The sequence below is a fragment of the Pelodiscus sinensis genome, chromosome 13, assembly GCF_049634645.1.
Source record: "Pelodiscus sinensis isolate JC-2024 chromosome 13, ASM4963464v1, whole genome shotgun sequence".
Lineage (NCBI taxonomy): Eukaryota > Metazoa > Chordata > Testudines > Trionychidae > Pelodiscus > Pelodiscus sinensis.
Genome location: NC_134723.1, coordinates 44,691,705 through 44,701,738, shown reverse-complemented (window position 1 = coordinate 44,701,738; position 10,034 = coordinate 44,691,705).

The following is a 10,034-nucleotide window of genomic DNA, read 5'->3' as shown; positions in this document are numbered from 1 at the left end:
TGGCCCCTGTCAAGACCGGGCCCTTGTGCACACAGAAGATTCTCTAAACTCACGGGATGCCGAAACTTTGTAGGAGCACTGGCAGGGGGGTTGACAGCCTCTGTGGGCCCCTGGGCAAGATGGTGCGGGGGCAGGTCAGCGCTCCCAGAAGAGGCGGGGCCTCAGGCAGAAGAGGCGGGGCCAGAGCAGCCAGAGACACCTCCCCAATTGAATCGCCAAGCCCTGAGGCCACTGGCTCCTTTGAATCTCCTCTTCCCCACCTGTGGGCCTGGGAATGTCAGTTTTTGCCCTTTGTTTTGCAGCCCGTTTCCCTTCCCATCTGGGGACAACCTTTCGGACAGGCCTCCCATGCAGCACAGGTAAGTAGCTGCTTTTGGATAACGAAAACGAGCCCGGGATTTAACGTCCCAATGTCTCCTTACTTCTCGACATGGATTCCAAGGAACACAGGCTTGGAGTCCTGCCTTTTTCCTTCGCCAGGCCTGAAGGAGCTTCAGGGGGCCTGGATTCCCAGCTCGGGGGCAGATGACAGTTTCCCACAGCAGACTGTGCAAAATCACGGGCCTAGGGCCAGCTGAGGTAAAGGGCCTTCGCTCCATTGACACGCATCTCTATGGTGAGAACACACTGCATGCATGTATGGAATGGACTGGAAATGGCTTAGATCACAAGTTGGCTGAGAAGATAACTATGTTAGCAAAGTCTCAGGTCACCGTGTTAGTCTGCAACTTTAAAAACAACAAGTGGTCCTGTGGCACTTTAGGCTGTCTCTACACTACCCGGTTATTTATTTCAAAATAATAGCTCCCAAAATAACCATGTTGAAATAAGCTTATTCCTTTCACAAGCAGGAGTTATTATTTCAAAATAACAACCCCATTATTTCAAAATAACGGGTTTGGCAGTGGGGATGCTCGCCTTGTTATTTCGAAATAACGCCCCAGCGTAGGCATGCCCATAGAAACTAACAAAAATAGATGGATAGTATCATGATCTTTCATCAGCAAAACCCACTTCCTCAGATGAGCTTGAGTGGGACTTAGTTTACTTTAAAAAAAACAACATCTAGGAGTCTGGTGGCACTTTAAAGACTAACAAATCTAAGACACACCAAAGCTCCAACAGAAGTTGCAGTCTTGCTGCAGGAATTACTTGTGCTACAGGATTACTCATTTAACACCTTAGGGTATGTCTACACTACATGGTTCCGTCGACGCAGCCATGTAGATGAGCTTTGTAGACATAGCAAAATGAAGCGGCGATTTAAATAATCGCCGCTTCATTTACATCAAAATGGCTGCCACGCTGTGCCGATCAGCTGTTTGTCGGCTCAGCACAGTAGTCTGGATGTTCAGCGGTTGACATCAAAAGCCTTTGTCAACCGCCCTGGTAAACCTCATCCCACGAGGCATAATGGGGCGGTCGACAAAGACTTTTGATATCGACTGCCGAACGTCCAGACTACCGCGCTGAGCCGACAAACAGCTGATCGGCACAGCGCGGCAGCCATTTTGATGTAAATGAAGCAGTGATTATTTAAATCGACGCTTCATTTTGCTATGTCTACAAAGCTCATCTACATGGCTCCGTCGACGGAAACATGTAGTGTAGACGTACCCTTAGAGACTAACAAATATGTATATACAGATACAGTATCATGAGCTTTTGTGGGTAAATCCCACTTCATGAGATGAGCTGAAGTGGAAATAAAAGAAACCAAGCAAAAAAAGCCTTAGATGGCACTTTCCATTAATACCCTTTGCTTTCCCCACTACACAAAGCCATGTACCTGGTTACAAGAAATGACAAGTTAGCCCAAAAGTACTTTGATAAAGGCTCGGGGCTCAAGAAAATATGTTTAGAGAATTTTGACCTATCTGGTTGAGATCTTGGACTTTTTTACCTAGGGGAGAAAAAAAAAAAGACCAACTCCAATGTTTTGGTGAGAAATAAGCATTCAGTACAGGCATTGAAGAATATTCAGAGATATCATTTAAACACCAATGAGCATTCTGAAAAGGATAGAAGCCCTCCTGCTTTGGAGTTTAAACCCAACTCTAACTTCAAGCTTGGGGCCAGGCGTTCCCACTACTGTAGGGTTTCCTGCATCTTCTTTTGAAGCCTCTGGTACCGACCAGTCGAATGCAGGGCACTGCACTAGCTGGACAACTGGATGATGGTCTGAAAATGATGCCCCTTCGTTGGAAAAGCCGGCTGGTTTTCTGTAGGCGACCGGGCTGGGGGAAATCTTGGCTCACTAAAGTAAACAAGACCAGGATTTCACTCATAATATTAGAATCCCCAGTTTTAAGCTTGCAGGAACGAAGGCCCCTGACCCATCCCCACAATTCTGGACATTCACACACAATTACCGCACCAGCAGGGATGAAGCGACACACTCTTCCAAATGGCCCCTCCATTTCACACCAGACAACACCATAAAAGCTGGATGAGGAGACAGCCTCGTTTCAGGAGTGCCCGGAGTCCTTTGTGAAACGAAGAGTCGGTAACGTATTAACGTACTGAATCCCTCAGAGAGGTCATTGCTACAGTAACCGCGAGCAGAGTTACCCGGCGTTCCTCAGGTGTGTAACTCAAGGAAGGGTTGGTTGGGTTTTGCTGGGAAATAAAAGGAAAATGTTGATGTGTTAGGTAAACTATTGTAATTTTCAAAAGAGGAGGGCACGACCTGGTCTAATAAGGAGGGAATCCCCAGGTCCAGTGTGGAAGGGGAGGGGGGCGCGAAGGGAATTCACGCACTCTGAGTAAAGGGACGGGGGAGAGGGAGAAATCGCTAGGCCCCGTTGGCACATCACAGCGGGGGGGAAGGGAAGAATCTGTGTGGAGTGGCCAGGAGTGTGCAGGCCCCCATAGGTGCAGGGGGGGAAGGGGGGAATCTCTAGGCCCCGTAGTGGGGGGAGGAGGGGAGTACCCAGGCCTTGTAGCTGGACCATAGAAGGTGGCCTGGCCAGCAATATACAAAGCCCCATCCCCAGCTGGTCAGTCTCATGCTGGTGTGGTGGTCCCCAGTGCTCACTCTGCCGTAGCCCGTCCCTCACACTCACCACTGGGGGGGGCAGCAAATGGGATCACGTCCCTCCTCTCTCCACCCCTCCCTTTCCATGTCGGGGGAAACAGCCTCATTCCCACCACTTCCTGCGTTCCCGGCACAGCCGAATCCTGACCTTGCTTTAAGTTAGGATAAGAGGAAACTGCCTACCCAATTTGGTGGCCCAAGCTGTTACCGTTTAGGAGGAGGTCTTTCACTAACAGACGGACAGACATTTCATTTCTAAAACAGAGAGATAATGTACACAGGAATAGCTGGAGTGTGGCATGGGGATGCACTATTACACAGTTCATTACAAAATCGGCTCACTCTTCATATCGTCATAACTTCATTAGTTTTAAATTAACTTTCTTCAAACACAGGGAAAGTCTCTAACTGAAGATTAAGTATTTGCCAAGATTTTTAAGCTATTTTGAGCTGAATGTTAAGAAGCCTGATGGTTCCTCCCTCTTCCCCCCCCCCCCCCGTGTGTGTGTATATTTCTCAAATTCAGCGTTTTAGCTTTCAACAAGAAGAATATGTACTTCCCAGATATGAATTAGTAAAAGGATGTTTTTAAGATGGAACATCCTGAAAATAGAGATTTTTCATGATGCTGCCTTTTCAGAATCTCCATTATATCTTTGCCACTGATACCATCATAACAAATAAAAATAAAACATTTTAATCCACCAATTTAGTTGCTGCTGGTTGTTCTTTGGAATGAAGGACAGTCTTCCAACTGGTCTGCTTAAAAAAAATTGTAATTTTTTTCTCCTTTTTTCCAGTTTTTGTTTCACTTGAAATTGCCCCCTAAACGCTCCAATTTTTCAAAAAACGGGCAAAATAAAATAAATTGGGGACACATTTCTTGCGGACTGAGTTGTTTTCCTTTTCTATCCTTTCCCTCCCCTCCAAAAATCAAATAATTTCCCAACTACAATTTCATGTAGTCAAAAACTGGAAAGTTTAAAATGATACAAAAGTTGTCATGACATTTTTTGTCTTGCTCGAAGAGGGAGGGATGTGAAGAAAACCTTTTCAGCTATCGTTTGCCAAAGTAACTGAAGCCAAATCAACAGAAAAGGCCGCTGAAGATGTGCAGAAAGCACAGGCTGGACTCAAGCACGTCTCCTATTTCTGGGAACAGCTGTCTCGCTCTTGAGTCTCCTTCGCATCTGAAGCTGCTGACAAAGCTAGTCACGACTGAGGACTCCACAGGTCATTAGGTAGCAACAGATTCATGAGAATTGTTTTCTTTTAAAGTTTCGGAATTGATTTTAGAAATACCTGTTGCAGGACACTCCTTGGGTTGCCTCTACAGGTTGAGCCTCTCTGGTCCGGAAACATCCATTGCCCGGAGTGATGTTAGTTAGCTGGATGTCCACTTCTCATGCGGTCCCATAAAGTTTGTTTACAGCCACTAGTCCTGGCTCTCAGTGTTCTGTTATTTAGCTCTAATTTACCCGTCAATGCCTTCTAACAGCCCAGCAACCAGTGGCGGTGATGCTGCTAGACAATATTGAACTCCCGTCATCTGGCAAATTCTCTGGTTTGGCGCCGGGTGCTGGATTAGACCTGTACTAGCAAAGATGACACCATAACCTTACTTCTGCTTCAAGTGAGCCTCTGCTGCAACCATCATTTCTATGCACATGCCCATCACTTTACTCCTACCTTAGGTCATCAGATTAATACAATGCTCATTTCCTGTTCCATGGGGTTTTTTAATTACTTCTAAAGCCAGTTCGTTAGAGGCTCACCTTTTCCTGATCCAGGGTAAGGATTCCCCATCGTGTATATTACGCTAACACTTCCCTTTCAAAAGGCCAGCGGTCAGATGAGATGATCACAATGATGTGGTGTCTTGTCCGGGACCTGGTCTGCAGCAGCTCTCCCTTGGAGCTTTGACAGTGTTGTGCGCTCACGCTAAGTCTGGCTGCTCGGTAGCACCCGGACAGGGACAGGTTCTCAGCCCTCTGACCCAGTACCTCTGGGTGCTCATCCCTTCCAGAGTCCCAGAAACAAACTGAGGAGCAGGACAGTTTACAGAGCACAAGTAAACATAATCCATCCCAGCTGGGCTGCTGGGTTTTCTTCCTCCAGAGAGGCCTTGGGCCACTCCAAGTCAAGTTGCCAGCCGAATATAGCACAGCCCATTCCGGCTCAGAGAATTTGGGCTTCTTTAAAGCATGGGAGGGGGCTTTGATCCTCTCCCGGGAGATCAGAAACCCAGCAGTCTGCTCATCTCCCAGAGCTCCCCACCCATAGGCTGACCTTCTCAAACACCTCCTCCGTTCTTGACATGACTTGCACAGGCTCGGTCAACACCTTTGTCATGACCATGAGGGTTAGCCAGCAGCCTGGGGACTAAGGGGTTAACTATGTCCCTGACCTAGCCAGGTGGAGTGGCCAATAGGAACGTAGGTAGGAATTTCAAACTGGGACAGAGGAATTTGGGGTTTTCCCTCCTTTGTTCTGGGCAGTTCTCTCCAGCTATTGAGGGGGACAGACTATGTCTCCCTCCAAGAAAAGACTCTTCCTTCACTTTCTGTAAGTAGGGTAAAGTTTAGATAAAGCCGTTTCATTGTGTTATGGTTTGGGTGTGGGATCTGCTGTCTGTGCCCTTTTTAAAAAATGTTTTGGCTTTCCTTTGTAACTAAGTTCTAGGCCCATGGAGTTTCTCTATGGCTACGTCTAGATTGTATCCCTTTTTCGTAAAAGAGATGCAAAGTAGACGTATCGCAATTGCTAATGAAGCGGGGATTTAAATCTCCCCCGCTTCATTAGCATAAAAATGGCTGCTGCTTTTTTCGGCACAGAGCTTTGCCGGAAAAAAGCGCCAATCTAGATGCGGATCTTTCGAAAAATAAAGCCTTTTCCAAAAGATCCCTTATCCCTCATTTTTTCCGGCAAAGCTCCGTGCCGAAAAAAAGCGGCAGCCATTTTTATGCTAATGAAGCGGGGGAGATTTAAATCCCCGCTTCATTAGCAATTGCGATACGTCTAATTTGCATCCCTTTTACGAAAAAGGGATGCACTCTAGACGTAGCCCATGAGTATATTATTTTGTTACTTTTCCATCTAATCGTTATGCTTGCAACAGGAATAGTGTGGTGGTAATAACAGTTTTCTCTTTTCCTTTTATTAACCTGGTGCTGGTTAATGGTGGGATCCTGCTTTTTACTTTAGGGGTGAGATTTTCCCAAATGGTCTTTCCCTGGTTTCTTTATTAATTTGGGTGGTGGCAGTGGAGATTTTATCCCCAAAATCTAGGGTTTTGAGATTTTGGAGGAAGTTTTATACCAAAGCGTGGTAGATAAGGTTTTGGGGTACACTTGCTGGCCCCCACTTCTGCATTTATCGTGCCAGAGTGGGGAAGGAGCCATGACAACCTTCCTGGCAGGTGCAGGGTTATACCCCTGGGGCAGGGTTTATATCCCTCTTCACAACCTGTCTGGCCTGAAAAGCTACAATGTTCTGACAGAGGTAAGACGTAGGCATAACAATCAGTGGTCCCCACTGGGGAAGAGACCTGGCAGACTAACCCATGACTCGTCAATATGAAATAGGAGCTGAAATACTTGACTACAGAACAGCAAAAGAACAGAAGAACAGTCGTTTAAAACAACAGGTAGCCATGCAAAGCCAAAAAGGACTCTCACTATACGGATGTTATCATTGCAGAGGATTACAAATTCTTAAAGAACTTGAAACTTTGGAGGAAAAAAAGATCCCGAAGAGTTAGTAACGATAGCTGGGATACACGATTGCTGATGAGTCTCCAAAGCTAGTAGGCTCAGATCTGGTCAATATTTGATTCAATGACCGAGACAATATAAGCAAATTAGAAACAGTTAAACCTTTATGTCAAGTGACAACAGTCTGATTAAATCTAATCTAATCTGAAAATCAAAACTAATTACTGTATTAGAGACACATTGTAATTACTTTGAACAGGGCAACTTGGAAACAGTGCAAGATAAATTGCAGTAAGTATACTGGGTATAGATTCTGAAAGACACTTCAGCTGAAAGAAAAAAAGTTTAAACCAGGGTTAAGCCACTGATGTACACAGGATTATCTCGAACACAAAAAGGTAGTCAGGAAACTTTAAGGCTATGTCTACACTTGCAGCTTCTTGCACAAGAAATATGCAAATGAGGCTAAGTGTGGAATATCGCCACGCCTCATTTGCATACCTAGTGAGCCACCATTTTTGCAGAAGAGGCTCTTGCGCCAGAAGGAGCTATCTACACTGCTCCTTCTTGTGCAAGAAAAACCCTCTTGTGCAACGCCGTTATTCCCGAAAATAATTGGCATAACGGCATTGCGCAAGAGGGTTTTTCTTCCGCAAGAAGGGGCAGTGTAGACAGCTCCTTCTGGCGCAAGAGCCTCTTCTGAAAAAATGGTGGCTCATTATGTATGCAAATGAGGCTTGGCAATATTCCATGCTTAGTCTCATTTGCATCTTTCTCACTTGCATATTACACATTTGCATAAGCCGCGAGTGTAGACATAGCCTAAGAGTAATTTTAACAATTTCTTTTAACAGAAAACGTGGATTCAGTGATTAGCCTTGATAGGCAAAATGTAGTCAAGGGTAGGGAAATAACTATATTTTATGTCTTGATTTTGGTTTGTGGCAGCATTTCAAAGAAAGGAGATTGAAAAATAGTACAGAGATCTTCCAATTCTGTAATAATAGGCTTGCAGGCTCTGGCAAAGCCTCAGAAGCGCGGGACCCCGCCGCGGATGCGGATTTGCTCCCGGTGCCCCTGGTCTGCTGGGGACCGTCTCCAGCAGACCAGGGGCACCGGGAGCAAAGCGGGTCCCACGCCAGAGCAAAGCCTCAGAGGCGAGGCACCCCGCCGCTTCGGCTTTGCTCCCTGTGTCCCTGGTCTGCTGGAGGGGAGGGCGCAGCTAGTGTGACCCCCCCCCCCCAGCAGACCAGGCTTTTGTTGTGGACCCTGGGGCAGAGCAGCTGGGGCGCTTCCGGTTGGTCCCGCAGCGCTGCTCTGGGTACTACTGGACCAACCCGGCAGCACCCCAGCTGCTCTGCCCCAGGCGTCCCCAAGTCAGCCGTTGCTGAAACTGACCAGCGCTGACTACAGGAAGCCCAAGGCACAGTTGTTCTGCCCCGGGCTTCCTGGAATCAGCGGCTGATCAGTTTCAGCAGCAGCTGACTTGGGGACACTTGGGGTTCTTAAGTTGAATCTGTATGTAAGTCAGAACTGGCGGTCAGTTTCAGCAGCGGCTGAATCTGGACGCCAATTCCGACTTACATACAGATTCAACTTAAGAACAAACCTACAGTCCCTATCTTGTACGTAACCCGGGGACTGCCTGTATTTAAGATTCCCAAAACAAGAATAGCTTCTGTCCCAATAGACTTGACTCCTAACACAATATATACCTTTGTACATTTTCTCCTCACAGTGTCTCAGTGCAGTGAGGGGCCCTCCATCTCAGCAGGCCATCAGATTGTCATAACCAAGACAGTCTCCCGGGTAAGGTCTTTGCTCCCTGCGCTTACATACCTGGAGCTTGTGGGACATGCCGACTGAACCAAAACAGCACTTTGATTGCACGTGCTCTTATGAAAGCCGTGTGCTCCCTCTGCGTCCAAGCAGCCCGCACCTCCCTCCACATGCCCTTGTGTTGCGTGTGGGTCATTTTAAAACAGCCGCTCCCCGACTTACGGCCACCTCCTCTAACGACCATCTGCACTTACGACCAAAGCGGTCGTAAATGCGGATCCGAGTTACGAACGGTGATCCACGCTTATGAACAGCGCGGTCGCCATGTAACTCTATGGGATCCAAGTTACAAACAGTTCGAGTTACGGACCAAGTGTCACTCGGAGAGCAGCTGTAATCCCAGCAGGAGAAAAAGTGAAACAGACAAAACCCAGCAAAACACGGCAACCTGGTGGGTAGGCGACAGTGAACAAAGTATCTCGTGGGCCACACATAGAACCCTGGTGGGCTGCAGGTTGGCCACCACTGCCCTAGTGCCTGACTTCCTTCCCGATGTCCCGGCCTCCATAATAGGAAATCTCTATTTTTAAACATTTAAAATCCAGCCTCCAGTCCAGACAGTCCCGCATCTGCAATACTTCAGATGGAGAGTTATAGATGTGAAATATTGCTTACAGTAAATAAGTATCTTAACAATCCAGACTCAAATAATTTTTAAAAAATAAGTTCACTAGAAATACAAAGATTTCTTCCTCCTCTGTTGAGCCCAATGACCCATTGCGACACCCCTGCCACCAGGAAACCCATCAAGGTGTCCAGCTGGCTCCCGGCGCCATAACACTTCATCCCCACTACGGGGAAGCATCAAAATGAGTTAGAATGATTCCAAACTAAGGCGCCCACTCGGATTGGAGCCTGCCTCGGCCTGAGAGCCCCCAGAAACGCTCCAAGGAGGGCATCAGGAGGGTGGATGTTTCCTGTGGCTGCTTGGTCCGGCAAGCTGCACCGCAGGCTCTCGGGGGCTCCTCTCTACGGCCGCATCTCCCACACGGCTCCTCCGCTGCCTCCCCCTCACGGGACAGTGGGCTGGTGCCTTCTCGGGCTCTGGTCGCCCTTGCGGACGCTGCAGCGCTCACCGCGTGGATTCAGAGCTGCTGCGAAGCACTGCCAGGCTCCGGGGCCTCGTGCTGCACCTCATGGCGCCGTGCTTCCAGACTGCCTGCATGTTGCTGCAGCGGACGAGGAGCAGGATCTTCAGGACAAACCCCAGCATGGACCGTAAGCCCTGCCCAGGGTCCTGGTGCTCCTGCTGCTGCGCATGCCCCTTGATCCCCTGGATACTGCGTTCGGCAGCGGGTGACGAGCTCAGACTGGTGGGACCGTGTCACCCTGCAGAGATGGGACTGCAGCACTTCCCCATGCACCAGTGGTCCCCTTGCTCTGCGAGTGGCTCGCTCTGCTCTCAGGCGACAAGACGCTCACATGAGACCCGCCATCCCTGTGCA